This window comes from Entelurus aequoreus, linkage group LG18 (assembly GCF_033978785.1).
Source record: "Entelurus aequoreus isolate RoL-2023_Sb linkage group LG18, RoL_Eaeq_v1.1, whole genome shotgun sequence".
In the NCBI taxonomy this organism is placed as follows: Eukaryota; Metazoa; Chordata; class Actinopteri; order Syngnathiformes; family Syngnathidae; genus Entelurus; species Entelurus aequoreus.
This window is the reverse complement of record NC_084748.1, coordinates 28504522-28529081: the sequence shown is the minus strand read 5'-3', so window position 1 is coordinate 28529081 and position 24560 is coordinate 28504522. Positions and strand designations below refer to the sequence as shown.

Sequence of the window (24560 nt, the reverse complement as noted above, 5' to 3'; positions counted from 1 at the left end):
CCAAAGATCAGTCAAAGATTCACCTGAAACCTAAATCATAGTAGAGGATGGTTTCGATCCATCGACCTCTGGGTTATGGGCCCAGCACGCTTCCGCTGCCTGTAACTAGAAGATGCTTACTCTGGTGAATATCCAAAGAGTTAGAGAAGACAGCTGTAGTCTGAATGGGTGTCAGCCTTCCATTTGAATTAAGAATCAGTCAAAGATTCGCTTGAAACCTAAGTCATAGCAGAGGATGGCTTCGATCCATCGACCTCTGGGTTATGGGCCCAGCACGCTTCCGCTGCGCCACTCTGCTGTCTTTAACTCAAAGATGCTTACTCTGGTGAATATCCAAAGAGTTAGAGAAGACAGCTGTAGTCCCAATGGGTGTCAGCCTTCCATTTGAATTAAGAATCTGTCAAAGATTCGCTTGAAACCTAAGTCATAGCAGAGGATGGTTTCCATCCATCGACCTCTGGGTTATGGGCCCAGCACGCTTCCGCTGCGCCACTCTGCTGTCTGTAACTCAAAGATGCTTACTCTGGTGAATATCCAAAGAGTTAGAGAAGACAGCTGTAGTCCCAATGGGTGTCAGCCTTCCATTTGAATTAAGAATCAGTCGAAGATTCGCTTGAAACCTAAATCATAGCAGAGGATGGTTTCCATCCATCGACCTCTGGGTTATGGGCCCAGCACGCTTCCGCTGCGCCACTCTGCTGTCTGTAACTCAAAGATGCTTACTCTGGTGAATATCCAAAGAGTTAGAGAAGACAGCTGTAGTCCCAATGGGTGTCAGCCTTCCATTTGAATTAAGAATCAGTCGAAGATTCGCTTGAAACCTAAATCATAGCAGAGGATGGTTTCCATCCATCGACCTCTGGGTTATGGGCCCAGCACGCTTCCCCTGCGCCACTCTGCTGTCTGTAACTCCAAGATGCTTACTCTGGTGAATATCCAGACAAACTACTTGTAACAAAGTGATTTGGAACCCATTTGAAGTAGTCTTTCTTTCTGAGTCCTGGTTGTGTCCACATTTTAAATGGCATTTTTTTTAAAGAAAACATTGTAGTAATCATCAAACTCTGTGGATCCATTGGGATTTTATTCAAAACGAATAGAATTTAGGCTTACATTCACGTGGTTTGAAAACAAACTGAGAAAGTGTAATGGAACTAACATCAAGACACTGACGGGATTTGAGCCCAACCTCTTCTGCTTAACAGTCAGGCACTTTGACTGACACCAACAGCGCCTGGAAAAAAATGGGATTTCAACTCGATGCCTATAAACCTTCATTCAATTAATGATAGCCAATTTGAGGCGATAGCATTGATTATCAGTAATTTACATTAGTTTAAACAAGCTTGGCTTGAAAGTTATGTTGCAAACGTAGCACACGTTTTAACTAGAAACTTTTTTGCAAACTTAGAGAAGGACATGGGCTGTACAAGAAAACCCTCGAACCCCCGTGCTCGTGTCAAAATCCCGTCCCTGGGTGGGCTTGAACCACCATCCTCTCAGTTAACAGCCGAACGCGCTGACCGATTGCGCCACAGGGACTGACTAGTTTAAATGATAAATTACTCCCCAAAAAATTATAAAATCTCATGTTACGATAGCCCGATGTCATTGTCTTTGGATGGGCGTAACTAGAAGTAAACCGCTTCAGCATTCGGGGAGTCCAATATGCCTTTTGGGTGGAATGACTGTGTCTTGCGGTTGTCACAAACATTGCTTTTGTCCCTTATGAATATTAGTTAAAATGTAACAAGATCAACAGATTGCATTGGCCGGGAATCGGACCCGGGTCTCCCGCGTGGCAGGCGAGAATTCTACCACTGAACCACCAATGCCTGTGGAGTAATAGAGATTTATGAACTCGGTTAAGAGGAAGAACGTTTGAAATGCGGGCTGCGACAAACAAAACATGCTACAAAGTGGAACACATTCTACTTGCACAAGGGATATAACAACATCCACAAAAGGCAAGAAATGCAATGCAGCTAGTAACAGCAATAAGACTAGCGAGCACCATGTTTTCCGTCGGCCGGAAATGTACTTGTAAGTCTTGATAAAGGTCTGTGACTTGCAGCAGTTTCCATGGTGTAGTGGTTATCACATTCGCCTAACACGCGAAAGGTCCCCTGTTCGAAACAGGGTGGAAACAAGGCTTTTTTTACTTTCCTTCTTACGTCTATAAATAAGCAAGGAAAGAAATAATAGCAAGGTCCTGTGTTTCATCATGAAGTAGATTGCAACATACCTGAGCACCTCATGTACAGCCGAGCTCACACAACACCAAATTTAGAGGGTTCTCATATAGGCAGACCTTTGGCTTCAATATCATGAATGCTGGGTTCCATGAAAATGTCACGCACAAACCTATGAAATTTCTCATTCATTCAAGTCACTGTATTTTCAGGGCGTTGCATCGATTGCAACTGTACTGTGTGGATAGACTTATAAGACGTTTAACCTCTCAGCTAAGCAGGAATCATAAGTGTAATTCCCAAAGATCAGTCAAAGATTCACCTGAAACCTAAATCATAGTAGAGGATGGTTTCGATCCATCGACCTCTGGGTTATGGGCCCAGCACGCTTCCGCTGCCTGTAACTAGAAGATGCTTACTCTGGTGAATATCCAAAGAGTTAGAGAAGACAGCTGTAGTCTGAATGGGTGTCAGCCTTCCATTTGAATTAAGAATCAGTCAAAGATTCGCTTGAAACCTAAGTCATAGCAGAGGATGGTTTCGATCCATCGACCTCTGGGTTATGGGCCCAGCACGCTTCCGCTGCGCCACTCTGCTGTCTGTAACTCAAAGATGCTTACTCTGGTGAATATCCAAAGAGTTAGAGAAGACAGCTGTAGTCCCAATGGGTGTCAGCCTTCCATTTGAATTAAGAATCAGTCGAAGATTCGCTTGAAACCTAAATCATAGCAGAGGATGGTTTCCATCCATCGACCTCTGGGTTATGGGCCCAGCACGCTTCCGCTGCCTGTAACTAGAAGATGCTTACTCTGGTGAATATCCAAAGAGTTAGAGAAGACAGCTGTAGTCTGAATGGGTGTCAGCCTTCCATTTGAATTAAGAATCAGTAAAAGATTCGCTTGAAACCTAAGTCATAGCAGAGGATGGTTTCGATCCATCGACCTCTGGGTTATAGGCCCAGCACGCTTCCGCTGCGCCACTCTGCTGTCTTTAACTCAAAGATGCTTACTCTGGTGAATATCCAAAGAGTTAGAGAAGACAGCTGTAGTCCCAATGGGTGTCAGCCTTCCATTTGAATTAAGAATCTGTCAAAGATTCGCTTGAAACCTAAGTCATAGCAGAGGATGGTTTCCATCCATCGACCTCTGGGTTATGGGCCCAGCACGCTTCCGCTGCGCCACTCTGCTGTCTGTAACTCAAAGATGCTTACTCTGGTGAATATCCAAAGAGTTAGAGAAGACAGCTGTAGTCCCAATGGGTGTCAGCCTTCCATTTGAATTAAGAATCAGTCGAAGATTCGCTTGAAACCTAAATCATAGCAGAGGATGGTTTCCATCCATCGACCTCTGGGTTATGGGCCCAGCACGCTTCCGCTGCGCCACTCTGCTGTCTGTAACTCAAAGATGCTTACTCTGGTGAATATCCAAAGAGTTAGAGAAGACAGCTGTAGTCCCAATGGGTGTCAGCCTTCCATTTGAATTAAGAATCAGTCGAAGATTCGCTTGAAACCTAAATCATAGCAGAGGATGGTTTCCATCCATCGACCTCTGGGTTATGGGCCCAGCACGCTTCCCCTGCGCCACTCTGCTGTCTGTAACTCCAAGATGCTTACTCTGGTGAATATCCAGACAAACTACTTGTAACAAAGTGATTTGGAACCCATTTGAAGTAGTCTTTCTTTCTGAGTCCTGGTTGTGTCCACATTTTAAATGGCATTTTTTTTAAAGAAAACATTGTAGTAATCATCAAACTCTGTGGATCCATTGGGATTTTATTCAAAACGAATAGAATTTAGGCTTACATTCACGTGGTTTGAAAACAAACTGAGAAAGTGTAATGGAACTAACATCAAGACACTGACGGGATTTGAGCCCAACCTCTTCTGCTTAACAGTCAGGCACTTTGACTGACACCAACAGCGCCTGGAAAAAAACGGGATTTCAACTCGATGCCTATAACCCTTCATTTAATTAATGATAGCCAATTTGAGGCGATAGCATTGATTATCAGTAATTTACATTAGTTTAAACAAGCTTGGCTTGAAAGTTATGTTGCAAACGTAGCACACGTTTTAACTAGAAACTTTTTTGCAAACTTAGAGAAGGACATGGGCTGTACAAGAAAACCCTCGAACCCCCGTGCTCGTGTCAAAATCCCGTCCCTGGGTGGGCTTGAACCACCATCCTCTCAGTTAACAGCCGAACGCGCTGACCGATTGCGCCACAGGGACTGACTAGTTTAAATGATAAATTACTCCCCAAAAAATTATAAAATCTCATGTTACGATAGCCCGATGTCATTGTCTTTGGATGGGCGTAACTAGAAGTACACTGCTTCAGCATTCCGGGAGTCCAATATGCCTTTTGGGTGGAATGACTGTGTCTTGCGGTTGTCACAAACATTGCTTTTGTCCCTTATGAATATTAGTTAAAATGTAACAAGATCAACGGATTGCATTGGCCGGGAATCGGACCCGGGTCTCCCGCGTGGCAGGCGAGAATTCTACCACTGAACCACCAATGCCTGTGGAGTAATAGAGATTTATGAACTCGGTTAAGAGGAAGAACGTTTGAAATGCGGGCTGCGACAAACAAAACATGCTACAAAGTGGAACACATTCTACTTGCACAAGGGATATAACAACATCCACAAAAGGCAAGAAATGCAATGCAACTAGTAACAGCAATAAGACTAGCGAGCACCATGTTTTCCGTCGGCCGGAAATGTACTTGTAAGTCTTGATAAAGGTCTGTGACTTGCAGCAGTTTCCATGGTGTAGTGGTTATCACATTCGCCTAACACGCGAAAGGTCCCCTGTTCGAAACAGGGTGGAAACAAGGCTTTTTTTACTTTCCTTCTTACGTCTATAAATAAGCAAGGAAAGAAATAATAGCAAGGTCCTGTGTTTCATCATGAAGTAGATTGCAACATACCTGAGCACCTCATGTACAGCCGAGCTCACACAACACCAAATTTAGAGGGTTCTCATATAGGCAGACCTTTGGCTTCAATATCATGAATGCTGGGTTCCATGAAAATGTCACGCACAAACCTATGAAATTTCTCATTCATTCAAGTCACTGTATTTTCAGGGCGTTGCATCGATTGCAACTGTACTGTGTGGATAGACTTATAAGACGTTTAACCTCTCAGCTAAGCAGGAATCATAAGTGTAATTCCCAAAGATCAGTCAAAGATTCACCTGAAACCTAAATCATAGTAGAGGATGGTTTCGATCCATCGACCTCTGGGTTATGGGCCCAGCACGCTTCCGCTGCCTGTAACTAGAAGATGCTTACTCTGGTGAATATCCAAAGAGTTAGAGAAGACAGCTGTAGTCTGAATGGGTGTCAGCCTTCCATTTGAATTAAGAATCAGTCAAAGATTCGCTTGAAACCTAAGTCATAGCAGAGGATGGTTTCGATCCATCGACCTCTGGGTTATGGGCCCAGCACGCTTCCGCTGCGCCACTCTGCTGTCTGTAACTCCAAGATGCTTACTCTGGTGAATATCCAAAGAGTTAGAGAAGACAGCTGTAGTCTGAATGGGTGTCAGCCTTCCATTTGAATTAAGAATCAGTCAAAGATTCACTTGAAACCTAAGTCATAGCAGAGGATGGTTTCGATCCATCGACCTCTGGGTTATGGGCCCAGCACGCTTCCGCTGCGCCACTCTGCTGTCTGTAACTCAAAGATGCTTACTCTGGTGAATATCCAAAGAGTTAGAGAAGACAGCTGTAGTCCCAATGGGTGTCAGCCTTCCATTTGAATTAAGAATCAGTCAAAGATTCACCTGAAACCTAAATCATAGTAGAGGATGGTTTCGATCCATCGACCTCTGGGTTATGGGCCCAGCACGCTTCCGCTGCCTGTAACTAGAAGATGCTTACTCTGGTGAATATCCAAAGAGTTAGAGAAGACAGCTGTAGTCTGAATGGGTGTCAGCCTTCCATTTGAATTAAGAATCAGTCAAAGATTCGCTTGAAACCTAAGTCATAGCAGAAGATGGTTTCGATCCATCGACCTCTGGGTTATGGGCCCAGCACGCTTCCGCTGCGCCACTCTGCTGTCTGTAACTCAAAGATGCTTACTCTGGTGAATATCCAAAGAGTTAGAGAAGACAGCTGTAGTCCCAATGGGTGTCAGCCTTCCATTTGAATTAAGAATCTGTCAAAGATTCGCTTGAAACCTAAGTCATAGCAGAGGATGGTTTCCATCCATCGACCTCTGGGTTATGGGCCCAGCACGCTTCCGCTGCGCCACTCTGCTGTCTGTAACTCAAAGATGCTTACTCTGGTGAATATCCAAAGAGTTAGAGAAGACAGCTGTAGTCCCAATGGGTGTCAGCCTTCCATTTGAATTAAGAATCTGTCAAAGATTCGCTTGAAACCTAAGTCATAGCAGAGGATGGTTTCCATCCATCGACCTCTGGGTTATGGGCCCAGCACGCTTCCGCTGCGCCACTCTGCTGTCTGTAACTCAAAGATGCTTACTCTGGTGAATATCCAAAGAGTTAGAGAAGACAGCTGTAGTCCCAATGGGTGTCAGCCTTCCATTTGAATTAAGAATCAGTCGAAGATTCGCTTGAAACCTAAATCATAGCAGAGGATGGTTTCCATCCATCGACCTCTGGGTTATGGGCCCAGCACGCTTCCGCTGCGCCACTCTGCTGTCTATAACTCAAAGATGCTTACTCTGGTGAATATCCAAAGAGTTAGAGAAGACAGCTGTAGTCCCAATGGGTGTCAGCCTTCCATTTTAATTAAGAATCAGTCGAAGATTCGCTTGAAACCTAAATCATAACAGAGGATGGTTTCCATCCAACGACCTCTGGGTTATGGGCCCAGCACGCTTCCCCTGCGCCACTCTACTGTCTGTAACTCCAAGATGCTTACTCTGGTGAATATCCAGACAAACTACTTTTAACAAAGTGATTTGGAACCCATCTGAAGTAGTCTTTCTTTCTGAGTCCTGGTTGTGTCCACATTTTAAATGGCATTTTTTTTAAAGAAAACATTGTAGTAATCATCAAACTCTGTGGATCCATTGGGATTTTATTGAAAACGAATATAATTTAGGCTTACATTCACGTGGTTTGAAAACAAACTGAGAAAGTGTTATGGAACTAACATCAAGACACTGACGGGATTTGAGTCCAACCTCTTCTGCTTAACAGTCAGGCACTTTGACTGACACCAACAGCGCCTGGAAAAAAATGGGATTTCAACTCGATGCCTATAACCCTTCATTCAATTAATGATAGCCAATTTGAGGCGATAGCATTGATTATCAGTAATTTACATTAGTTTAAACAAGCGTGGCTTGAAAGTTATGTTGCAAACGTAGCACACGTTTTAACTAGAAACTTTTTTGCAAACTTAGAGAAGGACATGGGCTGTACAAGAAAACCCTCGAATCCCCGTGCTCGTGTCAAAATCCCGTCCCTGGGTGGGCTTGAACCACCATCCTCTCAGTTAACAGCCGAACGCGCTGACCGATTGCGCCACAGAGACTGGCTAGTTTAAATGATAAATTACTCCCCAAAAAATTATAAAATCTCATGTTACGATAGCCCGATGTCATTGTCTTTGGATGGGCGTAACTAGAAGTACACTGCTTCAGCATTCGAGGAGTCCAATATGCCTTTTGGGTGGAATGACTGTGTCTTGCGGTTGTCACAAACATTGCTTTTGTCCCTTATGAATATTAGTTAAAATGTAACAAGATCAACAGATTGCATTGGCCGGGAATCGGACCCGGGTCTCCCGCGTGGCAGGCGAGAATTCTACCACTGAACCACCAATGCCTGTGGAGTAATAGAGATTTATGAACTCGGTTAAGAGGAAAAACGTTTGAAATGCGGGCTGCGACAAACAAAACATGCTACAAAGTGGAACACATTCTACTTGCACAAGGGATATAACAACATCCACAAAAGGCAAGAAATGCAATGCAGCTAGTAACAGCAATAAGACTAGCGAGCACCATGTTTTCCGTCGGCCGGAAATGTACTTGTAAGTCTTGATAAAGGTCTGTGACTTGCAGCAGTTTCCATGGTGTAGTGGTTATCACATTCGCCTAACACGCGAAAGGTCCCCTGTTCGAAACAGGGTGGAAACAAGGCTTTTTTTACTTTCCTTCTTACGTCTATAAATAAGCAAGGAAAGAAATAATAGCAAGGTCCTGTGTTTCATCATGAAGTAGATTGCAACATACCTGAGCACCTCATGTACAGCCGAGCTCACACAACACCAAATTTAGAGGGTTCTCATATAGGCAGACCTTTGGCTTCAATATCATGAATGCTGGGTTCCATGAAAATGTCACGCACAAACCTATGAAATTTCTCATTCATTCAAGTCACTGTATTTTCAGGGCGTTGCATCGATTGCAACTGTACTGTGTGGATAGACTTATAAGACGTTTAACCTCTCAGCTAAGCAGGAATCATAAGTGTAATTCCCAAAGATCAGTCAAAGATTCACCTGAAACCTAAATCATAGTAGAGGATGGTTTCGATCCATCGACCTCTGGGTTATGGGCCCAGCACGCTTCCGCTGCCTGTAACTAGAAGATGCTTACTCTGGTGAATATCCAAAGAGTTAGAGAAGACAGCTGTAGTCTGAATGGGTGTCAGCCTTCCATTTGAATTAAGAATCAGTCAAAGATTCGCTTGAAACCTAAGTCATAGCAGAGGATGGCTTCGATCCATCGACCTCTGGGTTATGGGCCCAGCACGCTTCCGCTGCGCCACTCTGCTGTCTTTAACTCAAAGATGCTTACTCTGGTGAATATCCAAAGAGTTAGAGAAGACAGCTGTAGTCCCAATGGGTGTCAGCCTTCCATTTGAATTAAGAATCTGTCAAAGATTCGCTTGAAACCTAAGTCATAGCAGAGGATGGTTTCCATCCATCGACCTCTGGGTTATGGGCCCAGCACGCTTCCGCTGCGCCACTCTGCTGTCTGTAACTCAAAGATGCTTACTCTGGTGAATATCCAAAGAGTTAGAGAAGACAGCTGTAGTCCCAATGGGTGTCAGCCTTCCATTTGAATTAAGAATCAGTCGAAGATTCGCTTGAAACCTAAATCATAGCAGAGGATGGTTTCCATCCATCGACCTCTGGGTTATGGGCCCAGCACGCTTCCGCTGCGCCACTCTGCTGTCTGTAACTCAAAGATGCTTACTCTGGTGAATATCCAAAGAGTTAGAGAAGACAGCTGTAGTCCCAATGGGTGTCAGCCTTCCATTTGAATTAAGAATCAGTCGAAGATTCGCTTGAAACCTAAATCATAGCAGAGGATGGTTTCCATCCATCGACCTCTGGGTTATGGGCCCAGCACGCTTCCCCTGCGCCACTCTGCTGTCTGTAACTCCAAGATGCTTACTCTGGTGAATATCCAGACAAACTACTTGTAACAAAGTGATTTGGAACCCATTTGAAGTAGTCTTTCTTTCTGAGTCCTGGTTGTGTCCACATTTTAAATGGCATTTTTTTTAAAGAAAACATTGTAGTAATCATCAAACTCTGTGGATCCATTGGGATTTTATTCAAAACGAATAGAATTTAGGCTTACATTCACGTGGTTTGAAAACAAACTGAGAAAGTGTAATGGAACTAACATCAAGACACTGACGGGATTTGAGCCCAACCTCTTCTGCTTAACAGTCAGGCACTTTGACTGACACCAACAGCGCCTGGAAAAAAATGGGATTTCAACTCGATGCCTATAAACCTTCATTCAATTAATGATAGCCAATTTGAGGCGATAGCATTGATTATCAGTAATTTACATTAGTTTAAACAAGCTTGGCTTGAAAGTTATGTTGCAAACGTAGCACACGTTTTAACTAGAAACTTTTTTGCAAACTTAGAGAAGGACATGGGCTGTACAAGAAAACCCTCGAACCCCCGTGCTCGTGTCAAAATCCCGTCCCTGGGTGGGCTTGAACCACCATCCTCTCAGTTAACAGCCGAACGCGCTGACCGATTGCGCCACAGGGACTGACTAGTTTAAATGATAAATTACTCCCCAAAAAATTATAAAATCTCATGTTACGATAGCCCGATGTCATTGTCTTTGGATGGGCGTAACTAGAAGTAAACCGCTTCAGCATTCGGGGAGTCCAATATGCCTTTTGGGTGGAATGACTGTGTCTTGCGGTTGTCACAAACATTGCTTTTGTCCCTTATGAATATTAGTTAAAATGTAACAAGATCAACAGATTGCATTGGCCGGGAATCGGACCCGGGTCTCCCGCGTGGCAGGCGAGAATTCTACCACTGAACCACCAATGCCTGTGGAGTAATAGAGATTTATGAACTCGGTTAAGAGGAAGAACGTTTGAAATGCGGGCTGCGACAAACAAAACATGCTACAAAGTGGAACACATTCTACTTGCACAAGGGATATAACAACATCCACAAAAGGCAAGAAATGCAATGCAGCTAGTAACAGCAATAAGACTAGCGAGCACCATGTTTTCCGTCGGCCGGAAATGTACTTGTAAGTCTTGATAAAGGTCTGTGACTTGCAGCAGTTTCCATGGTGTAGTGGTTATCACATTCGCCTAACACGCGAAAGGTCCCCTGTTCGAAACAGGGTGGAAACAAGGCTTTTTTTACTTTCCTTCTTACGTCTATAAATAAGCAAGGAAAGAAATAATAGCAAGGTCCTGTGTTTCATCATGAAGTAGATTGCAACATACCTGAGCACCTCATGTACAGCCGAGCTCACACAACACCAAATTTAGAGGGTTCTCATATAGGCAGACCTTTGGCTTCAATATCATGAATGCTGGGTTCCATGAAAATGTCACGCACAAACCTATGAAATTTCTCATTCATTCAAGTCACTGTATTTTCAGGGCGTTGCATCGATTGCAACTGTACTGTGTGGATAGACTTATAAGACGTTTAACCTCTCAGCTAAGCAGGAATCATAAGTGTAATTCCCAAAGATCAGTCAAAGATTCACCTGAAACCTAAATCATAGTAGAGGATGGTTTCGATCCATCGACCTCTGGGTTATGGGCCCAGCACGCTTCCGCTGCCTGTAACTAGAAGATGCTTACTCTGGTGAATATCCAAAGAGTTAGAGAAGACAGCTGTAGTCTGAATGGGTGTCAGCCTTCCATTTGAATTAAGAATCAGTCAAAGATTCGCTTGAAACCTAAGTCATAGCAGAGGATGGTTTCGATCCATCGACCTCTGGGTTATGGGCCCAGCACGCTTCCGCTGCGCCACTCTGCTGTCTGTAACTCAAAGATGCTTACTCTGGTGAATATCCAAAGAGTTAGAGAAGACAGCTGTAGTCCCAATGGGTGTCAGCCTTCCATTTGAATTAAGAATCAGTCGAAGATTCGCTTGAAACCTAAATCATAGCAGAGGATGGTTTCCATCCATCGACCTCTGGGTTATGGGCCCAGCACGCTTCCGCTGCGCCACTCTGCTGTCTGTAACTCAAAGATGCTTACTCTGGTGAATATCCAAAGAGTTAGAGAAGACAGCTGTAGTCCCAATGGGTGTCAGCCTTCCATTTGAATTAAGAATCAGTCAAAGATTCACCTGAAACCTAAATCATAGTAGAAGATGGTTTCGATCCATCGACCTCTGGGTTATGGGCCCAGCACGCTTCCGCTGCCTGTAACTAGAAGATGCTTACTCTGGTGAATATCCAAAGAGTTAGAGAAGACAGCTGTAGTCTGAATGGGTGTCAGCCTTCCATTTGAATTAAGAATCAGTAAAAGATTCGCTTGAAACCTAAGTCATAGCAGAGGATGGTTTCGATCCATCGACCTCTGGGTTATGGGCCCAGCACGCTTCCGCTGCGCCACTCTGCTGTCTTTAACTCAAAGATGCTTACTCTGGTGAATATCCAAAGAGTTAGAGAAGACAGCTGTAGTCCCAATGGGTGTCAGCCTTCCATTTGAATTAAGAATCTGTCAAAGATTCGCTTGAAACCTAAGTCATAGCAGAGGATGGTTTCCATCCATCGACCTCTGGGTTATGGGCCCAGCACGCTTCCGCTGCGCCACTCTGCTGTCTGTAACTCAAAGATGCTTACTCTGGTGAATATCCAAAGAGTTAGAGAAGACAGCTGTAGTCCCAATGGGTGTCAGCCTTCCATTTGAATTAAGAATCAGTCGAAGATTCGCTTGAAACCTAAATCATAGCAGAGGATGGTTTCCATCCATCGACCTCTGGGTTATGGGCCCAGCACGCTTCCGCTGCGCCACTCTGCTGTCTGTAACTCAAAGATGCTTACTCTGGTGAATATCCAAAGAGTTAGAGAAGACAGCTGTAGTCCCAATGGGTGTCAGCCTTCCATTTGAATTAAGAATCAGTCGAAGATTCGCTTGAAACCTAAATCATAGCAGAGGATGGTTTCCATCCATCGACCTCTGGGTTATGGGCCCAGCACGCTTCCCCTGCGCCACTCTGCTGTCTGTAACTCCAAGATGCTTACTCTGGTGAATATCCAGACAAACTACTTGTAACAAAGTGATTTGGAACCCATTTGAAGTAGTCTTTCTTTCTGAGTCCTGGTTGTGTCCACATTTTAAATGGCATTTTTTTTAAAGAAAACATTGTAGTAATCATCAAACTCTGTGGATCCATTGGGATTTTATTCAAAACGAATAGAATTTAGGCTTACATTCACGTGGTTTGAAAACAAACTGAGAAAGTGTAATGGAACTAACATCAAGACACTGACGGGATTTGAGCCCAACCTCTTCTGCTTAACAGTCAGGCACTTTGACTGACACCAACAGCGCCTGGAAAAAAACGGGATTTCAACTCGATGCCTATAACCCTTCATTCAATTAATGATAGCCAATTTGAGGCGATAGCATTGATTATCAGTAATTTACATTAGTTTAAACAAGCTTGGCTTGAAAGTTATGTTGCAAACGTAGCACACGTTTTAACTAGAAACTTTTTTGCAAACTTAGAGAAGGACATGGGCTGTACAAGAAAACCCTCGAACCCCCGTGCTCGTGTCAAAATCCCGTCCCTGGGTGGGCTTGAACCACCATCCTCTCAGTTAACAGCCGAACGCGCTGACCGATTGCGCCACAGGGACTGACTAGTTTAAATGATAAATTACTCCCCAAAAAATTATAAAATCTCATGTTACGATAGCCCGATGTCATTGTCTTTGGATGGGCGTAACTAGAAGTACACTGCTTCAGCATTCCGGGAGTCCAATATGCCTTTTGGGTGGAATGACTGTGTCTTGCGGTTGTCACAAACATTGCTTTTGTCCCTTATGAATATTAGTTAAAATGTAACAAGATCAACGGATTGCATTGGCCGGGAATCGGACCCGGGTCTCCCGCGTGGCAGGCGAGAATTCTACCACTGAACCACCAATGCCTGTGGAGTAATAGAGATTTATGAACTCGGTTAAGAGGAAGAACGTTTGAAATGCGGGCTGCGACAAACAAAACATGCTACAAAGTGGAACACATTCTACTTGCACAAGGGATATAACAACATCCACAAAAGGCAAGAAATGCAATGCAACTAGTAACAGCAATAAGACTAGCGAGCACCATGTTTTCCGTCGGCCGGAAATGTACTTGTAAGTCTTGATAAAGGTCTGTGACTTGCAGCAGTTTCCATGGTGTAGTGGTTATCACATTCGCCTAACACGCGAAAGGTCCCCTGTTCGAAACAGGGTGGAAACAAGGCTTTTTTTACTTTCCTTCTTACGTCTATAAATAAGCAAGGAAAGAAATAATAGCAAGGTCCTGTGTTTCATCATGAAGTAGATTGCAACATACCTGAGCACCTCATGTACAGCCGAGCTCACACAACACCAAATTTAGAGGGTTCTCATATAGGCAGACCTTTGGCTTCAATATCATGAATGCTGGGTTCCATGAAAATGTCACGCACAAACCTATGAAATTTCTCATTCATTCAAGTCACTGTATTTTCAGGGCGTTGCATCGATTGCAACTGTACTGTGTGGATAGACTTATAAGACGTTTAACCTCTCAGCTAAGCAGGAATCATAAGTGTAATTCCCAAAGATCAGTCAAAGATTCACCTGAAACCTAAATCATAGTAGAGGATGGTTTCGATCCATCGACCTCTGGGTTATGGGCCCAGCACGCTTCCGCTGCCTGTAACTAGAAGATGCTTACTCTGGTGAATATCCAAAGAGTTAGAGAAGACAGCTGTAGTCTGAATGGGTGTCAGCCTTCCATTTGAATTAAGAATCAGTCAAAGATTCGCTTGAAACCTAAGTCATAGCAGAGGATGGCTTCGATCCATCGACCTCTGGGTTATGGGCCCAGCACGCTTCCGCTGCGCCACTCTGCTGTCTTTAACTCAAAGATGCTTACTCTGGTGAATATCCAAAGAGTTAGAGAAGACAGCTGTAGTCCCAATGGGTGTCAGCCTTCCATTTGAATTAAGAATCTGTCAAAGATTCGCTTGAAACCTAAGTCATAGCAGAGGATGGTTTCCATCCATCGACCTCTGGGTTATGGGCCCAGCACGCTTCCGCTGCGCCACTCTGCTGTCTGTAACTCAAAGATGCTTACTCTGGTGAATATCCAAAGAGTTAGAGAAGACAGCTGTAGTCCCAATGGGTGTCAGCCTTCCATTTGAATTAAGAATCAGTCGAAGATTCGCTTGAAACCTAAATCATAGCAGAGGATGGTTTCCATCCATCGACCTCTGGGTTATGGGCCCAGCACGCTTCCGCTGCGCCACTCTGCTGTCTGTAACTCAAAGATGCTTACTCTGGTGAATATCCAAAGAGTTAGAGAAGACAGCTGTAGTCCCAATGGGTGTCAGCCTTCCATTTGAATTAAGAATCAGTCGAAGATTCGCTTGAAACCTAAATCATAGCAGAGGATGGTTTCCATCCATCGACCTCTGGGTTATGGGCCCAGCACGCTTCCCCTGCGCCACTCTGCTGTCTGTAACTCCAAGATGCTTACTCTGGTGAATATCCAGACAAACTACTTGTAACAAAGTGATTTGGAACCCATTTGAAGTAGTCTTTCTTTCTGAGTCCTGGTTGTGTCCACATTTTAAATGGCATTTTTTTTAAAGAAAACATTGTAGTAATCATCAAACTCTGTGGATCCATTGGGATTTTATTCAAAACGAATAGAATTTAGGCTTACATTCACGTGGTTTGAAAACAAACTGAGAAAGTGTAATGGAACTAACATCAAGACACTGACGGGATTTGAGCCCAACCTCTTCTGCTTAACAGTCAGGCACTTTGACTGACACCAACAGCGCCTGGAAAAAAATGGGATTTCAACTCGATGCCTATAAACCTTCATTCAATTAATGATAGCCAATTTGAGGCGATAGCATTGATTATCAGTAATTTACATTAGTTTAAACAAGCTTGGCTTGAAAGTTATGTTGCAAACGTAGCACACGTTTTAACTAGAAACTTTTTTGCAAACTTAGAGAAGGACATGGGCTGTACAAGAAAACCCTCGAACCCCCGTGCTCGTGTCAAAATCCCGTCCCTGGGTGGGCTTGAACCACCATCCTCTCAGTTAACAGCCGAACGCGCTGACCGATTGCGCCACAGGGACTGACTAGTTTAAATGATAAATTACTCCCCAAAAAATTATAAAATCTCATGTTACGATAGCCCGATGTCATTGTCTTTGGATGGGCGTAACTAGAAGTAAACCGCTTCAGCATTCGGGGAGTCCAATATGCCTTTTGGGTGGAATGACTGTGTCTTGCGGTTGTCACAAACATTGCTTTTGTCCCTTATGAATATTAGTTAAAATGTAACAAGATCAACAGATTGCATTGGCCGGGAATCGGACCCGGGTCTCCCGCGTGGCAGGCGAGAATTCTACCACTGAACCACCAATGCCTGTGGAGTAATAGAGATTTATGAACTCGGTTAAGAGGAAGAACGTTTGAAATGCGGGCTGCGACAAACAAAACATGCTACAAAGTGGAACACATTCTACTTGCACAAGGGATATAACAACATCCACAAAAGGCAAGAAATGCAATGCAGCTAGTAACAGCAATAAGACTAGCGAGCACCATGTTTTCCGTCGGCCGGAAATGTACTTGTAAGTCTTGATAAAGGTCTGTGACTTGCAGCAGTTTCCATGGTGTAGTGGTTATCACATTCGCCTAACACGCGAAAGGTCCCCTGTTCGAAACAGGGTGGAAACAAGGCTTTTTTTACTTTCCTTCTTACGTCTATAAATAAGCAAGGAAAGAAATAATAGCAAGGTCCTGTGTTTCATCATGAAGTAGATTGCAACATACCTGAGCACCTCATGTACAGCCGAGCTCACACAACACCAAATTTAGAGGGTTCTCATATAGGCAGACCTTTGGCTTCAATATCATGAATGCTGGGTTCCATGAAAATGTCACGCACAAACCTATGAAATTTCTCATTCATTCAAGTCACTGTATTTTCAGGGCGTTGCATCGATTGCAACTGTACTGTGTGGATAGACTTATAAGACGTTTAACCTCTCAGCTAAGCAGGAATCATAAGTGTAATTCCCAAAGATCAGTCAAAGATTCACCTGAAACCTAAATCATAGTAGAGGATGGTTTCGATCCATCGACCTCTGGGTTATGGGCCCAGCACGCTTCCGCTGCCTGTAACTAGAAGATGCTTACTCTGGTGAATATCCAAAGAGTTAGAGAATACAGCTGTAGTCTGAATGGGTGTCAGCCTTCCATTTGAATTAAGAATCAATCAAAGATTCGCTTGAAACCTAAGTCATAGCAGAGGATGGTTTCGATCCATCGACCTCTGGGTTATGGGCCCAGCACGCTTCCGCTGCGCCACTCTGCTGTCTGTAACTCAAAGATGCTTACTCTGGTGAATATCCAAAGAGTTAGAGAAGACAGCTGTAGTCCCAATGGGTGTCAGCCTTCCATTTGAATTAAGAATCAGTCGAAGATTCGCTTGAAACCTAAATCATAGCAGAGGATGGTTTCCATCCATCGACCTCTGGGTTATGGGCCCAGCACGCTTCCGCTGCGCCACTCTGCTGTCTGTAACTCAAAGATGCTTACTCTGGTGAATATCCAAAGAGTTAGAGAAGACAGCTGTAGTCCCAATGGGTGTCAGCCTTCCATTTGAATTAAGAATCAGTCAAAGATTCACCTGAAACCTAAATCATAGTAGAAGATGGTTTCGATCCATCGACCTCTGGGTTATGGGCCCAGCACGCTTCCGCTGCCTGTAACTAGAAGATGCTTACTCTGGTGAATATCCAAAGAGTTAGAGAAGACAGCTGTAGTCTGAATGGGTGTCAGCCTTCCATTTGAATTAAGAATCAGTAAAAGATTCGCTTGAAACCTAAGTCATAGCAGAGGATGGTTTCGATCCATCGACCTCTGGGTTATGGGCCCAGCACGCTTCCGCTGCGCCACTCTGCTGTCTTTAACTCAAAGATGCTTACTCTGGTGAATATCCAAAGAGTTAGAGAAGACAGCTGTAGTCCCAATGGGTGTCAGCCTTCCATTTGAATTAAGAATCTGTCAAAGATTCGCTTGAAACCTAAGTCATAGCAGAGGATGGTTTCCATCCATCGACCTCTGGGTTATGGGCCCAGCACGCTTCCGCTGCGCCACTCTGCTGTCTGTAACTCAAAGATGCTTACTCTGGTGAATATCCAAAGAGTTAGAGAAGACAGCTGTAGTCCCAATGGGTGTCAGCCTTCCATTTGAATTAAGAATCAGTCGAAGATTCGCTTGAAACCTAAATCATAGCAGAGGATGGTTTCCATCCATCGACCTCTGGGTTATGGGCCCAGCACGCTTCCGCTGCGCCACTCTGCTGTCTGTAACTCAAAGATGCTTACTCTGGTGAATATCCAAAGAGTTAGAGAAGACAGCTGTAGTCCCAATGGGTGTCAGCCTTCCATTTGAATTAAGAATCAGTCGAAGATTCGCTTGAAACCTAAATCATAGCAGAGGATGGTTTCCATCCATCGACCTCTGGGTTATGGGCCCAGCACGCTTCCCCTGCGCCACTCTGCTGTCTGTAACTCCAAGATGCTTACTCTGGTGAATATCCAGACAAACTACTTGTAACAAAGTGATTTGGAACCCATTTGAAGTAGTCTTTCTTTCTGAGTCCTGGTTGTGTCCACATTTTAAATGGCATTTTTTTTAAAGAAAACATTGTAGTAATCATCAAACTCTGTGGATCCATTGGGATTTTATTCAAAACGAATAGAATTTAGGCTTACATTCACGTGGTTTGAAAACAAACTGAGAAAGTGTAATGGAACTAACATCAAGACACTGACGGGATTTGAGCCCAACCTCTTCTGCTTAACAGTCAGGCACTTTGACTGACACCAACAGCGCCTGGAAAAAAACGGGATTTCAACTCGATGCCTATAACCCTTCATTCAATTAATGATAGCCAATTTGAGGCGATAGCATTGATTATCAGTAATTTACATTAGTTTAAACAAGCTTGGCTTGAAAGTTATGTTGCAAACGTAGCACACGTTTTAACTAGAAACTTTTTTGCAAACTTAGAGAAGGACATGGGCTGTACAAGAAAACCCTCGAACCCCCGTGCTCGTGTCAAAATCCCGTCCCTGGGTGGGCTTGAACCACCATCCTCTCAGTTAACAGCCGAACGCGCTGACCGATTGCGCCACAGGGACTGACTAGTTTAAATGATAAATTACTCCCCAAAAAATTATAAAATCTCATGTTACGATAGCCCGATGTCATTGTCTTTGGATGGGCGTAACTAGAAGTACACTGCTTCAGCATTCCGGGAGTCCAATATGCCTTTTGGGTGGAATGACTGTGTCTTGCGGTTGTCACAAACATTGCTTTTGTCCCTTATGAATATTAGTTAAAATGTAACAAGATCAACGGATTGCATTGGCCGGGAATCGGACCCGGGTCTCCCGCGTGGCAGGCGAGAATTCTACCACTGAACCACCAATGCCTGTGGAGTAATAGAGATTTATGAACTCGGTTAAGAGGAAGAACGTTTGAAATGCGGGCTGCGACAAACAAAACATGCTACAAAGTGGAACACATTCTACTTGCACAAGGGATATAACAACATCCACAAAAGGCAAGAAATGCAATGCAGCTAGTAACAGCAATAAGACTAGCGAGCACCATGTTTTCTGTCGGCCGGAAATGTACTTGTAAGTCTTGATAAAGGTCTGTGACTTGCAGCAGTTTCCATGGTGTAGTGGTTATCACATTCGCCTAACACGCGAAAGGTCCCCTGTTCGAAACAGGGTGGAAACAAGGCTTTTTTTACTTTCCTTCTTACGTCTATAAATAAGCAAGGAAAGAAATAATAGCAAGGTCCTGTGTTTCATCATGAAGTAGATTGCAACATACCTGAGCACCTCATGTACAGCCGAGCTCACACAACACCAAATTTAGAGGGTTCTCATATAGGCAGACCTTTGGCTTCAATATCATGAATGCTGGGTTCCATGAAAATGTCACGCACAAACCTATGAAATTTCTCATTCATTCAAGTCACTGTATTTTCAGGGCGTTGCATCGATTGCAACTGTACTGTGTGGATAGACTTATAAGACGTTTAACCTCTCAGCTAAGCAGGAATCATAAGTGTAATTCCCAAAGATCAGTCAAAGATTCACCTGAAACCTAAATCATAGTAGAGGATGGTTTCGATCCATCGACCTCTGGGTTATGGGCCCAGCACGCTTCCGCTGCCTGTAACTAGAAGATGCTTACTCTGGTGAATATCCAAAGAGTTAGAGAAGACAGCTGTAGTCTGAATGGGTGTCAGCCTTCCATTTGAATTAAGAATCAGTCAAAGATTCGCTTGAAACCTAAGTCATAGCAGAGGATGGTTTCGATCCATCGACCTCTGGGTTATGGGCCCAGCACGCTTCCGCTGCGCCACTCTGCTGTCTTTAACTCAAAGATGCTTACTCTGGTGAATATCCAAAGAGTTAGAGAAGACAGCTGTAGTCCCAATGGGTGTCAGCCTTCCATTTGAATTAAGAATCTGTCAAAGATTCGCTTGAAACCTAAGTCATAGCAGAGGATGGTTTACATCCATCGACCTCTGGGTTATGGGCCCAGCACGCTTCCGCTGCGCCACTCTGCTGTCTGTAACTCAAAGATGCTTACTCTGGTGAATATCCAAAGAGTTAGAGAAGACAGCTGTAGTCCCAATGGGTGTCAGCCTTCCATTTGAATTAAGAATCAGTCGAAGATTCGCTTGAAACCTAAATCATAGCAGAGGATGGTTTCCATCCATCGACCTCTGGGTTATGGGCCCAGCACGCTTCCACTGCCTGTAACTAGAAGATGCTTACTCTGGTGAATATCCACAGAGTTAGAGAAGACAGTTGTTGTCTGAATGGGTGTCAGCCTTCCATTTGAATTAAGAATCAGTCAATGATTCACTTGAAACCTAAATCATAACAGAGGGTGGTTTCCATCCATCGACCTCTGGGTTATGGGCCCAGCACGCTTCCCCTGCGCCACTCTGCTGTCTGTAACTCCAAGATGCTTACTCTGGTGAATATCCAAAGAGTTAGAGAAGACAGCTGTAGTCCCAATGGGTGTCAGCCTTCCATTTGAATTAAGAATCAGTCAAAGATTCGCTTGAAACCTAAGTCATAGCAGAGGATGGTTTCAATCCATCGACCTCTGGGTTATGGGCCCAGCACGCTTCCCCTGCGCCACTCTGCTGTCTGTAACTCCAAGATGCTTACTCTGGTGAATATCCAGACAAACTACTTGTAACAAAGTGATTTGGAACCCATCTGAAGTAGTCTTTCTTTCTGAGTCCTGGTTGTGTCCACATTTTAAATGGCATTTTTTTTTAAAGAAAACATTGTAGTAATCATCAAACTCTGTGGATCCATTGGGATTTTATTCAAAACGAATAGAATTTAGGCTTACATTCACGTGGTTTGAAAACAAACTGAGAAAGTGTTATGGAACTAACATCAAGACACTGACGGGATTTGAGCCCAACCTCTTCTGCTTAACAGTCAGGCACTTTGACTGACACCAACAGCGCCTGGAAAAAAATGGGATTTCAACTCGATGCCTATAACCCTTCATTCAATTAATGATAGCCAATTTGAGGCGATAGCATTGATTATCAGTAATTTACATTAGTTTAAACAAGCTTGGCTTGAAAGTTATGTTGCAAACGTAGCACACGTTTTAACTAGAAACTTTTTTGCAAACTTAGTGAAGGACATGGGCTGTACAAGAAAACCCTCGAACCCCCGTGCTCGTGTCAAAATCCCGTCCCTGGGTGGGCTTGAACCACCATCCTCTCAGTTAACAGCCGAACGCGCTGACCGATTGCGCCACAGAGACTGACTAGTTTAAATGATAAATTACTCCCCAAAAAATTATAAAATCTCATGTTACGATAGCCCGATGTTATTGTCTTTGGATGGGCGTAACTAGAAGTACACTGCTTCAGCATTCGGGGAGTCCAATATGCCTTTTGGGTGGAATGACTGTGTCTTGCGGTTGTCACAAACATTGCTTTTGTCCCTTATTAATATTAGTCAAAATGTAACAAGATCAACAGATTGCATTGGCCGGGAATCGGACCCGGGTCTCCCACGTGGCAGGCGAGAATTCTACCACTGAACCACCAATGCCTGTGGAGTAATAGAAATTTATGAACTCGGTTAAGAGGAAGAACGTTTGAAATGCGGGCTGCGACAAACAAAACATGCTACAAAGTGGAACACATTCTACTTGCACAAGGGATATAACAACATCCACAAAAGGCAAGAAATGCAATGCAGCTAGTAACAGCAATAAGACTAGCGAGCACCATGTTTTCCGTCGGCCGAAAATGTACTTGTAAGTCTTGATAAAGGTCTGTGACTTGCAGCGGTTTCCATGATGTAGTGGTTATCACATTCGCCTCACACGCGAAAGGTCCCCTGTTCGAAACAGGGTGGAAACAAGGCTTCTTTTACTTTCCTTCTTACGTCTATAAATAAGCAAGGAAAGAAATAATAGCAAGGTCCTGCGTTTCATCATGAAGTAGTTTGCAACATACCTGAGCACCTCATGTACACCAGAGCTCACACAACACCAAATTTAGAGGGTTCTCATATAGGCAGACCTTTGTCTTCAATATCATGAATGCTGGGTTCCATGAAAATGTCACGCACAAACCTATGAAATTTCTCATTCATTCAAGTCACTGTATTTTCAGGGCGTTGCATCGATTGCAACTGTACTGTGTAGATTGACTTATAAGACGTTTAACCTCTCAGCTAAGCAGGAATCATAAGTGTAATTCCCAAAGATCAGTCAAAGATTCACCTGAAACCTAAATCATAGTAGAGGGTGGTTTCGATCCATCGACCTCTGGGTTATGGGCCCAGCACGCTTCCGCTGCCTGTAACTAGAAGATGCTTACTCTGGTGAATATCCACAGAGTTAGAGAAGACAGCTATAGCCTGAATGGGTGTCAGCCTTCCATTTGAATTAAGAATCAGTCAAAGATTCGCTTGAAAACTAAGTCATAGCAGAGGATGGTTTCGATCCATCGACCTCTGGGTTATGGGCCCAGCACGCTTCCGCTGCGCCACTCTGCTGTCTGTAACTCAAAGATGCTTACTCTGGTGAATATCCAAAGAGTTAGAGAAGACAGCTGTAGTCCCAATGGGTGTCAGCCTTCCATTTGAATTAAGAATCAGTCAAAGATTCACCTGAAACCTAAATCATAGTAGAGGATGGTTTCGATCCATCGACCTCTGGGTTATGGGCCCAGCACGCTTCCGCTGCCTGTAACTAGAAGACGCTTACTCTGGTGAATATCCAAAGAGTTAGAGAAGACAGCTGTAGACTGAATGGGTGTCAGCCTTCCATTTGAATTAAGAATCAGTCAAAGATTCGCTTGAAACCTATGTCATAGCAGAGGATGGTTTCGATCCATCGACCTCTGGGTTATGGGCCCAGCACGCTTCCGCTGCGCCACTCTGCTGTCTGTAACTCAAAGATGCTTACTCTGGTGAATATCCAAAGAGTTAGAGAAGACAGCTGTAGTCCCAATGGGTGTCCGCCTTCCATTTGAATTAAGAATCAGTCAAAGATTCGCTTGAAACCTAAGTCATAGCAGAGGATGGTTTCCATCCATCGACCTCTGGGTTATGGGCCCAGCACGCTTCCCCTGCGCCACTCTGCTGTCTGTAACACCAAGATGCTTACTCTGGTGAATATCCAAAGGGTTAGAGAAGACAGCTGTAGTCCCAATGGGTGTCGGCCTTCCATTTGAATTAAGAATCAGTCGAAGATTCGCTTGAAACCTAAATCATAGCAGAGGATGGTTTTTATCCATCGACCTCTGGGTTATGGGCCCAGCACGCTTCCCCTGCGCCACTCTGCTGTCTGTAACTCCAAGATGCTTACTCTGGTGAATATCCAGACAAACTACTTGTAACAAAGTGATTTGGAACCCATCTGAAGTAGTCTTTCTTTCTGAGTCCTGGTTGTGTCCACATTTTAAATGGCATTTTTTTAAAAGAAAACATTGTAGTAATCATCAAACTCTGTGGATCCATTGGGATTTTATTCAAAACGAATAGAATTTAGGCTTACATTCACGTGGTTTGAAAACAAACTGAGAAAGTGTTATGGAACTAACATCAAGACACTGACGGGATTTGAGCCCAACCTCTTCTGCTTAACAGTCAGGCACTTTGACTGACACCAACAGCGCCTGGAAAAAAATGGGATTTCAACTCGATGCCTATAACCCTTCATTCAATTAATGATAGCCAATTTGAGGCGATAGCATTGATTATCAGTAATTTACATTAGTTTAAACAAGCTTGGCTTGAAAGTTATGTTGCAAACGTAGCACACGTTTTAACTAGAAACTTTTTTGCAAACTTAGAGAAGGACATGGGCTGTACAAGAAAACCCTCGAACCCCCGTGCTCGTGTCAAAATCCCGTCCCTGGGTGGGCTTGAACCACCATCCTCTCAGTTAACAGCCGAACGCGCTGACCGATTGCGCCACAGAGACTGACTAGTTTACATGATAAATTACTCCCCAAAAAATTATAAAATCTCATGTTACGATAGCCCGATGTCATTGTCTTTGGATGGGCGTAACTAGAAGTACACTGCTTCAGCATTCGGGGAGTCCAATATGCCTTTTGGGTGGAATGACTGTGTCTTGCGGTTGTCACAAACATTGCTTTTGTCCCTTATGAATATTAGTCAAAATGTAACAAGATCAACAGATTGCATTGGCCGGGAATCGGACCCGGGTCTCCCGCGTGGCAGGTGAGAATTCTACCACTGAACCACCAATGCCTGTGGAGTAATAGAGATTTATGAACTCGGTTAAGAGGAAGAACGTTTGAAATGCGGGCT

General features: G+C 43.9%; 37 non-coding genes across 37 annotated transcripts; 8 read left to right on the top strand and 29 right to left on the bottom strand.

Moving 5' to 3' along the window:
• Window positions 1-1468: 1468 nt before the first annotated feature.
• trnan-guu (transfer RNA asparagine (anticodon GUU)) lies at window positions 1469-1542 on the bottom strand. The gene has a single exon. It is a non-coding gene; the product is annotated as a tRNA-Asn (tRNA).
• Window positions 1543-1764: 222 nt separating this feature from the next.
• Window positions 1765-1835, bottom strand: trnag-gcc (transfer RNA glycine (anticodon GCC)). The gene has a single exon. It is a non-coding gene; the product is annotated as a tRNA-Gly (tRNA).
• A 241-nt stretch (window positions 1836-2076) lies between these two features.
• On the top strand, window positions 2077-2149 carry trnav-aac (transfer RNA valine (anticodon AAC)). The gene has a single exon. It is a non-coding gene; the product is annotated as a tRNA-Val (tRNA).
• Window positions 2150-2717: 568 nt separating this feature from the next.
• On the bottom strand, window positions 2718-2789 carry trnam-cau (transfer RNA methionine (anticodon CAU)). Its single transcript has one exon. It is a non-coding gene; the product is annotated as a tRNA-Met (tRNA).
• A 317-nt stretch (window positions 2790-3106) lies between these two features.
• trnai-uau (transfer RNA isoleucine (anticodon UAU)) lies at window positions 3107-3178 on the bottom strand. The gene has a single exon. It is a non-coding gene; the product is annotated as a tRNA-Ile (tRNA).
• A 1170-nt stretch (window positions 3179-4348) lies between these two features.
• Window positions 4349-4422, bottom strand: trnan-guu (transfer RNA asparagine (anticodon GUU)). Its single transcript has one exon. It is a non-coding gene; the product is annotated as a tRNA-Asn (tRNA).
• Window positions 4423-4644: 222 nt separating this feature from the next.
• trnag-gcc (transfer RNA glycine (anticodon GCC)) lies at window positions 4645-4715 on the bottom strand. The gene has a single exon. It is a non-coding gene; the product is annotated as a tRNA-Gly (tRNA).
• A 241-nt stretch (window positions 4716-4956) lies between these two features.
• On the top strand, window positions 4957-5029 carry trnav-aac (transfer RNA valine (anticodon AAC)). Its single transcript has one exon. It is a non-coding gene; the product is annotated as a tRNA-Val (tRNA).
• A 568-nt stretch (window positions 5030-5597) lies between these two features.
• trnam-cau (transfer RNA methionine (anticodon CAU)) lies at window positions 5598-5669 on the bottom strand. The gene has a single exon. It is a non-coding gene; the product is annotated as a tRNA-Met (tRNA).
• Window positions 5670-5798: 129 nt separating this feature from the next.
• trnam-cau (transfer RNA methionine (anticodon CAU)) lies at window positions 5799-5870 on the bottom strand. Its single transcript has one exon. It is a non-coding gene; the product is annotated as a tRNA-Met (tRNA).
• Window positions 5871-7630: 1760 nt separating this feature from the next.
• On the bottom strand, window positions 7631-7704 carry trnan-guu (transfer RNA asparagine (anticodon GUU)). Its single transcript has one exon. It is a non-coding gene; the product is annotated as a tRNA-Asn (tRNA).
• A 222-nt stretch (window positions 7705-7926) lies between these two features.
• Window positions 7927-7997, bottom strand: trnag-gcc (transfer RNA glycine (anticodon GCC)). Its single transcript has one exon. It is a non-coding gene; the product is annotated as a tRNA-Gly (tRNA).
• Window positions 7998-8238: 241 nt separating this feature from the next.
• On the top strand, window positions 8239-8311 carry trnav-aac (transfer RNA valine (anticodon AAC)). Its single transcript has one exon. It is a non-coding gene; the product is annotated as a tRNA-Val (tRNA).
• Window positions 8312-10121: 1810 nt separating this feature from the next.
• On the bottom strand, window positions 10122-10195 carry trnan-guu (transfer RNA asparagine (anticodon GUU)). Its single transcript has one exon. It is a non-coding gene; the product is annotated as a tRNA-Asn (tRNA).
• Window positions 10196-10417: 222 nt separating this feature from the next.
• Window positions 10418-10488, bottom strand: trnag-gcc (transfer RNA glycine (anticodon GCC)). The gene has a single exon. It is a non-coding gene; the product is annotated as a tRNA-Gly (tRNA).
• A 241-nt stretch (window positions 10489-10729) lies between these two features.
• On the top strand, window positions 10730-10802 carry trnav-aac (transfer RNA valine (anticodon AAC)). Its single transcript has one exon. It is a non-coding gene; the product is annotated as a tRNA-Val (tRNA).
• Window positions 10803-11370: 568 nt separating this feature from the next.
• On the bottom strand, window positions 11371-11442 carry trnam-cau (transfer RNA methionine (anticodon CAU)). The gene has a single exon. It is a non-coding gene; the product is annotated as a tRNA-Met (tRNA).
• Window positions 11443-11960: 518 nt separating this feature from the next.
• trnam-cau (transfer RNA methionine (anticodon CAU)) lies at window positions 11961-12032 on the bottom strand. Its single transcript has one exon. It is a non-coding gene; the product is annotated as a tRNA-Met (tRNA).
• A 1170-nt stretch (window positions 12033-13202) lies between these two features.
• On the bottom strand, window positions 13203-13276 carry trnan-guu (transfer RNA asparagine (anticodon GUU)). The gene has a single exon. It is a non-coding gene; the product is annotated as a tRNA-Asn (tRNA).
• A 222-nt stretch (window positions 13277-13498) lies between these two features.
• On the bottom strand, window positions 13499-13569 carry trnag-gcc (transfer RNA glycine (anticodon GCC)). Its single transcript has one exon. It is a non-coding gene; the product is annotated as a tRNA-Gly (tRNA).
• Window positions 13570-13810: 241 nt separating this feature from the next.
• Window positions 13811-13883, top strand: trnav-aac (transfer RNA valine (anticodon AAC)). The gene has a single exon. It is a non-coding gene; the product is annotated as a tRNA-Val (tRNA).
• A 1810-nt stretch (window positions 13884-15693) lies between these two features.
• Window positions 15694-15767, bottom strand: trnan-guu (transfer RNA asparagine (anticodon GUU)). The gene has a single exon. It is a non-coding gene; the product is annotated as a tRNA-Asn (tRNA).
• Window positions 15768-15989: 222 nt separating this feature from the next.
• trnag-gcc (transfer RNA glycine (anticodon GCC)) lies at window positions 15990-16060 on the bottom strand. Its single transcript has one exon. It is a non-coding gene; the product is annotated as a tRNA-Gly (tRNA).
• Window positions 16061-16301: 241 nt separating this feature from the next.
• trnav-aac (transfer RNA valine (anticodon AAC)) lies at window positions 16302-16374 on the top strand. Its single transcript has one exon. It is a non-coding gene; the product is annotated as a tRNA-Val (tRNA).
• Window positions 16375-16942: 568 nt separating this feature from the next.
• Window positions 16943-17014, bottom strand: trnam-cau (transfer RNA methionine (anticodon CAU)). The gene has a single exon. It is a non-coding gene; the product is annotated as a tRNA-Met (tRNA).
• Window positions 17015-17532: 518 nt separating this feature from the next.
• Window positions 17533-17604, bottom strand: trnam-cau (transfer RNA methionine (anticodon CAU)). The gene has a single exon. It is a non-coding gene; the product is annotated as a tRNA-Met (tRNA).
• A 1170-nt stretch (window positions 17605-18774) lies between these two features.
• Window positions 18775-18848, bottom strand: trnan-guu (transfer RNA asparagine (anticodon GUU)). Its single transcript has one exon. It is a non-coding gene; the product is annotated as a tRNA-Asn (tRNA).
• Window positions 18849-19070: 222 nt separating this feature from the next.
• Window positions 19071-19141, bottom strand: trnag-gcc (transfer RNA glycine (anticodon GCC)). Its single transcript has one exon. It is a non-coding gene; the product is annotated as a tRNA-Gly (tRNA).
• Window positions 19142-19382: 241 nt separating this feature from the next.
• On the top strand, window positions 19383-19455 carry trnav-aac (transfer RNA valine (anticodon AAC)). The gene has a single exon. It is a non-coding gene; the product is annotated as a tRNA-Val (tRNA).
• A 568-nt stretch (window positions 19456-20023) lies between these two features.
• trnam-cau (transfer RNA methionine (anticodon CAU)) lies at window positions 20024-20095 on the bottom strand. The gene has a single exon. It is a non-coding gene; the product is annotated as a tRNA-Met (tRNA).
• Window positions 20096-21454: 1359 nt separating this feature from the next.
• On the bottom strand, window positions 21455-21528 carry trnan-guu (transfer RNA asparagine (anticodon GUU)). The gene has a single exon. It is a non-coding gene; the product is annotated as a tRNA-Asn (tRNA).
• Window positions 21529-21750: 222 nt separating this feature from the next.
• trnag-gcc (transfer RNA glycine (anticodon GCC)) lies at window positions 21751-21821 on the bottom strand. Its single transcript has one exon. It is a non-coding gene; the product is annotated as a tRNA-Gly (tRNA).
• A 241-nt stretch (window positions 21822-22062) lies between these two features.
• trnav-cac (transfer RNA valine (anticodon CAC)) lies at window positions 22063-22135 on the top strand. Its single transcript has one exon. It is a non-coding gene; the product is annotated as a tRNA-Val (tRNA).
• A 568-nt stretch (window positions 22136-22703) lies between these two features.
• On the bottom strand, window positions 22704-22775 carry trnam-cau (transfer RNA methionine (anticodon CAU)). Its single transcript has one exon. It is a non-coding gene; the product is annotated as a tRNA-Met (tRNA).
• Window positions 22776-23092: 317 nt separating this feature from the next.
• Window positions 23093-23164, bottom strand: trnam-cau (transfer RNA methionine (anticodon CAU)). The gene has a single exon. It is a non-coding gene; the product is annotated as a tRNA-Met (tRNA).
• A 969-nt stretch (window positions 23165-24133) lies between these two features.
• trnan-guu (transfer RNA asparagine (anticodon GUU)) lies at window positions 24134-24207 on the bottom strand. Its single transcript has one exon. It is a non-coding gene; the product is annotated as a tRNA-Asn (tRNA).
• A 222-nt stretch (window positions 24208-24429) lies between these two features.
• On the bottom strand, window positions 24430-24500 carry trnag-gcc (transfer RNA glycine (anticodon GCC)). The gene has a single exon. It is a non-coding gene; the product is annotated as a tRNA-Gly (tRNA).
• Window positions 24501-24560: the final 60 nt, after the last annotated feature.